A 6,315-nucleotide genomic window follows, 5' to 3' on the forward strand; every position below is an offset into this window, starting at 1 on the left:
CGGTGCTTCAAAATCCGCAGAAGGTGGCGGTGGAGGAATAATCTATGTGACGCTCTAGCAGGGGTAAAAATACGGGTAGGGGCATGAGTCACCTGCAAGATGAAGCGTCGTACGATTTAAGGAACGAAGTCGCTTGTTGCTTTTGTTAATGTTGATGAATGTGAAAGTAGTAGTGGTATTTTTCTGTGTATGTCTACGAGGTATTGTGTACTATATGCCTCTACAAAAGTTGTTTATCTAGAAGTAATAATAACAAATATTAATATGATAGTAATAAAATTTTTAATACTAATAATAATAGTAGCTGTACAATACATAGATATTCGTTTAAGTCGCCATACAAGTTTACAATTAGTTCAGCATGTATACAGTATATAGATCATGCAGGTATTAAGGGTATTTAGTTATTAGGTGAAAGAAGCTGGGTGGCTAATCTTCAGATGATCCATAGATAGTTTATTTAAATAGACACCTAAAAAGAATTAATCCAACATTGTAGACTCATTAAAATCCCAGTCACTTACCACTTTGTCCAGACATGAACCATCATCTTGAACTTTTCTCCACAATATTAAAATTCTGGAGGTTAAAACGATCATCTGTTGCGAAAATGTCAAGAAAATGTTAATTAGTTGACCTTTAACCCCTTCAAACATTCACTTCAGTGCCATGTACCGTCTTGAAATCTGGCGGCTCATTTCTGACGTCATTTTGGCCTCACCTGTAAATGAGCCACACACGTATATACCTGTATACCTTCTTACTTCCCCAGGTGTGAGAATAATTACGTGATGACCTTTAAGAATGTGGTGGTTAAGGTGACTAGGGTCTGAGGTGATGTGTTATGGAGGAGAGAGAGAGAGGTAGTAACGCCGTGTGGTGTAGTTCTCGTTAATGTGTTGTAGTATTTTTAATTAGCCGACAGGTGATGAAGATTAGTGTTTTGAAGGTGAGGATTGGATTTTGTCTGTCTATATCTGTCCGCCTTAATAGTCTCTCTCTCTCTCTCTCTCTCTCTCTCTCTCTCTCTCTCTCTCTCTCTCTGCCTTAATTTTCAGTAACCTTATAGGTGTGTGTGTGTGTGTGTGTGTGTGTGTGTGTGTGTGAGAGAGCAATGCTGCTTAAAAGTCATTTATATTATTTTACTCATCTCATTAATTTTCCTCCTACATTTTCTTCTGCCGTATCACCTGAAGATTAAACCCCCAGCTCATTTTACCTAACAAACACCCTTTGTGGTGGTGGTTGGGGGGGGGGGGTAAATATGGATAGATAATCATAAACAAATAAATACAGATAAACAAGTAAATATAGATAAAGACGTAAACATATAAATATTTTCTTTGTGATGATCGTATAGGAATGTGTTTCATTTTCGCGGTTCATCGTGGAGTGTTTGTGAGCCATATATGGAGGTGTTGCTTGGCTGAGATTATTATTGTTGTTGTTATTATTATTATTGTTGTTATTATTTTTATTTTTAGTATTATTAAGACAACAGCCACAGCCAAAACAGACACATTTCTCCTATGCTCTGAAGATGTCCAGGAGTCCTTCACATGCAAGCCATCAAATCCCTTTAACCACAGTCTACAACTCTCTTAACTCAAACCAATTTCTAGATCCCGTTTATGGAATGAGGCTCGTCGATTTTCCATCTTACTGGTTTATTAAAGTAAGAAATTACGAGTGATAGGTCTGCATTGTTGAGGTAGATGTGGGGGGGAGGGGTGCAATTCAGAGGGCGAGGAACCTACTTTGTTATTTAGAGAATCCTTAAGGCTGCCAAGTACACTATGGGGGGTGACTCATGTGAGGTGGGGGAAGGGGGTTAATGGGAGTCATTGGATGCGGGTAAGGGAGGGGAAAGGGGAGGAGTGTGGGTGTGGTAATGTTGGTAATGGGTGTCGATTGTGGTGATGGTGAGGGGTGTAGTTCGTAGGGGTTGTGGTAATGATGGGAGTAGGTTGTAGTGGTTGTGGTTGTGATGATTGTGGTAGTGTGGGTAGGTTGTGATAGGTGTGGGTGAGGGTCTCGACGCCATTTTGAAGTTCTTGTGGCCTCATTCTCTCCGTCAGTGCTTAAGTGAGTCAATCAGATGCGGGGGATCATACCCTCATAGTAAGAACAAATGTAGGGTATGGTTCTTTGACGCCACCCCTACTACTACCACCCCGCCCCCCCACTACTACCCCCACTACCACTACCCCACCCACTGCTACCCCCACCTGCCCCCACCCTCACTACACCCCTCACTACTACCACTACTACCCCCACCACCCCCACCCTCCCCCCCACCCCACTCCCACCCTCACTACTACCCCCCTCCTACTCCCCCCCCCCCACCCCTCACCCTCACTACCCTCTCTACCCTCACCCCACTCCTGCCCCCACCCCTCTTCCCCACCCTCACCTCACTTACCCCCACCACCCTCCTACCCACTGCTCCTCCACCTCACTCCCCCCCCCACCCCACCAAGACCCCCCCCTTGACGTCACAGACTTGACCTAGATGACATGCAGGTGGAGATAACATTCACTTCCTCACCTACTTTACCTACAACACCTATAAAAACTAACACAATAAATAACTATACAAGAATATTCAACCCGGAAAATGAATAATAATGTAGAGAATATTAAAGATGAAAGTAAAGAACTAATACTCATGAGCTTCAATTTATATATTACTACAAGCCAATGAGTGTTCGAAGCTTCATGTTCCGTAATTTAAGGGATGTGAAAGAGTCAAACTAAAGTGTTTACGTTTGAAGCCAGAATAGCTACTAGACTGGGACTGTTAACTGTGATATAACCAAGTGTGTGTTCTCCAGTTACAGGAAGTATAATGCCACTACAGTACGAACTTATAGAGAGTTCGAACACCCTGGGTCCATTGACTCGAGACGGTCTCATTTTGAACCTCTCCTGAAGGTCGCCTAATTTAACACCTGCAAACTTTTGTGATTAAGCTTTTGAGGACGATGGGTTAAGCTCTCGTCCTCAAAGGGTTAAAATCGTCGTCTTCAAAGGGTTAAACCATCATCCTAAAAAAAATATAGGCATCTGCTGAACCTATTATCCTCATCGGGTTAAATCCATTGTTCTCAAAGGCTTAAACCATCATCGTCAAAGGCTTAAACCATCATCGTCAGAGGCTTAAACCATCATCGTCAAAGGCTTAAACCATCATCGTCAGAGGCTTAAACCATCATCGTCAAAGGCTTAAACCATTATCGTCGAAGGGTTAAACCATCATCGTCAGAGGCTTAAACCATTATCGTCAAAGGCTTAAACCATCATCGTCAAAGGGTTAAACCATTATCGTCGAAGGGTTAAACTATCATCGTCAAAGGGTTAAACCATCATCGCCAAAGGGTTAAACCACCATCGTCAAAGGGTTAAACCATCGTCAGATGCTTAAACCATCATCATCATCAAAGGGTTAAACCATCATCGTCGAAGGGTTAAACCATCATCGTCAAAGGCTTAAACCATCGTCAGAGGCTTAAACCACCGTCATCAAAGGGTTACACCATCATCGTCAAAGGGTTAAACCATCATCGTCAAAAGGTAAAACCATCATCGTCAAAAAGGGTTAAACCACCATCGTTAAAGGGTTAAACCACCATCGTCAAAGGGTTAAGGCACAAATGAAATCAACTGGGGCTCGTGAGTGACGTGGGAGTGTCGGTGGGGAGGTTCTGGCAGACTTTAGTGAAGAAGTGAGCTGTGTAGTGTGTATAAATAATCTTCCTGGTAACACACACACACACACACGTCTCCCCGCCCTTATGACGTCACTGAGTCATCTCCCACCCACTGACTGTTACTCACTATGTGTCACCCTCGGCTCTGTGAAACCTTGTGTCACCCCTATGTGTCTCCCATTATGTGTCATCATTATGTGTCACCATTATGTGTCATCATTATGTGTCACCATTATGTGTCATCATTATGTATCACCATTATGTGTCACCATTATGTGTCATCATTATGTGTCACCATTATGTGTCACCTCTATGTGTCATCCCCGTCAGGTAAGTCTTCTCCCCTGCTTCAGGAATTATGGCTGTGTAAGTAAACACACGTCGTGTTAATGTGTGATCTCTGGCTCACGTGTACCAGGGAAGGGTCTGTTTTTAGCTGCGTTTGTCAGCTCCTCGAATGCCGCTCCTGACTGACTGACTCACTGACTAACTGACAGACCTTTGTGACTGCGCTGACTGACCTGACTGAATGACTGACCTAGCAGTCCTGACTGACTGACTGATAGACCTGATTGAGCAATTTGACTGACTTACTGACACACCTCACTGATAAACCTTACTGATTGACCTGACTGACTGCCTGACTAAATGAATAAATTAATTAATGAATGAAAGACTTACCTGACTCATTAACAACCTGGAAACGTTTAGAGTGGAGGACTGTGGTCGCCAACCCTCAGATATGCGGATGGTACTCTGATTAATTGATAGCGGGGTATAAGGGCGCATCAAGGCAGTCTCGACGTCATATTGACCGTCAACTGTGTGCTGTAATACCTAACGATGTTTTATAAGGCGAGGGAATGAATATAATGAACACCACCTGAGAATTTAGTCATTTTTAAGTGAAGCAAAATTGTACAATGTTGGAAAAGTACCAGAATCACGAACCGTTGAACGATATATTTTTATTTTCTTGTTTTATCGCAGAAAATAAATAGTAACCAAACCTAACTTAACCAAAAACTATCATAGTATTGTTATTTCGGTTGATTTACGTTTTCTTTAGTTGGTGTAGTGTGAAAAATAAATGTGTAAGAGGATGTGTTCTCGGGGCGTCACCACCACCACCCAGACGTTGACTCACCTGTTATATTTACCTCCTCACGCCTTACGAGTTTTCCTCCCTCATTTCCGGTAAATATTTGACTATCACGGCAATATTTTCCATTAAACGTTTATTTACTTTCACAATAGTCGCTGTGTGGACTCATTTCAACTAAATAATTTCTCAAAGATCTTCATATATTAAGTAAGCAACCCATGATATTGTTTTGTTTATAATAATTTCTAGACTAATGCACACCTTTTGAAAGTGAAGGTGAATTAAAACATGTTTGGTATCAGCAAAGAGAAAGGTAATTGAGTAGTTTGTTATTGTAAGTCGCAATAATTTGGGGAGAAAGATTTTAAAAGACAAATTACGAAAAGTATAAGTGTTTATGACAGTAGGTGTTTGAATAGTTTTTTTTTTTTCATTTCTTCTACCATTTATGCATTACTTTTCCTAATCACTTACATTTTCTTTGGCCATTATTTAATTGAGTCAGGTAGCTCTATGAATATCAATCCTAACTGACTTGCTGCGTGCCTGACTGACTGGCTGTGTACCTGACTAGTCGACTATCTACCTAACTAAACTAACTGTCTGCCTGCTTGACTGACTGACTGACTGAGGTGTACCTAACTGCACTGATAGACAGATAGACAGAGGGCCTGGAGGAAGTAGAGAAAGAGGAGGAGGAACAGGAGAAGGATGAGGGAGTGACCAGTGGAACTATAGTTGGCAGGTGGTAGTGCAACGAGACGCCCCCAGCCAACTTGAACTCTCGTCAACAATGGCTTCACGGAACTCGAGATCACCTTAACATATGCCTATCTATCTACCTTCTCCTTGGTCGAATTCTCTCTATCTCTGTGGCCTGAAATGTATGGGGGTGGAGGGGGGTGGAGTGTCGGGGGGAAGTGTCGGATGAGGATAAGAGAAAGGAAGAGAAGGTGACGAGAGAGAGAGAGAGAGAGAGAGAGATCCAGCAGACAACCCGTCGTCGTCTCCACCTTCAGCAGGACCAACAGCCACTTACCCAACTCTGCTGTCTGCTGAGGTTCTCGTCTCTCTCTTGTTGGAGTTGATTTGCTGACGCTAATCTGCTGTCTGCTAACTTCTGCTCTGTAGAATAACGGCAGAGCACCAGCATATAGAATAGAGTTAGAGCCAATGAAAGATACAAAAAAGAGGTATTGCAAGAGTAGAGCAAAGACACAGCAGAGACAGAGCAGAGGTACAGGTAGAAGCAGAGCAGAGGATGAGCAGAAGCAGAGGATGAGCAGAAGCTGAGCAGAGGATGAACAGAAGCAGAGCAGAGGATGGGCAGAAGCAGAGCAAAGTATGAGCAGAAGCAGAGGATGAGCAGAAGCAGAGCAGAGGATGAACAGAAGCAGAGCAGAGGATGAGCAGAAGCAGAGCAAAGTATGAGCAGAAGCAGAGCAGAGGATGAGCAGAAGCAGAGCAAAGTATGAGCAGAAGCAGAGCAGAGAATGAGCA

Source organism: Homarus americanus, unplaced genomic scaffold, assembly GCF_018991925.1.
Source record: "Homarus americanus isolate GMGI-L3 unplaced genomic scaffold, GMGI_Hamer_2.0 scaffold33468, whole genome shotgun sequence".
Lineage (NCBI taxonomy): Eukaryota > Metazoa > Arthropoda > Malacostraca > Decapoda > Nephropidae > Homarus > Homarus americanus.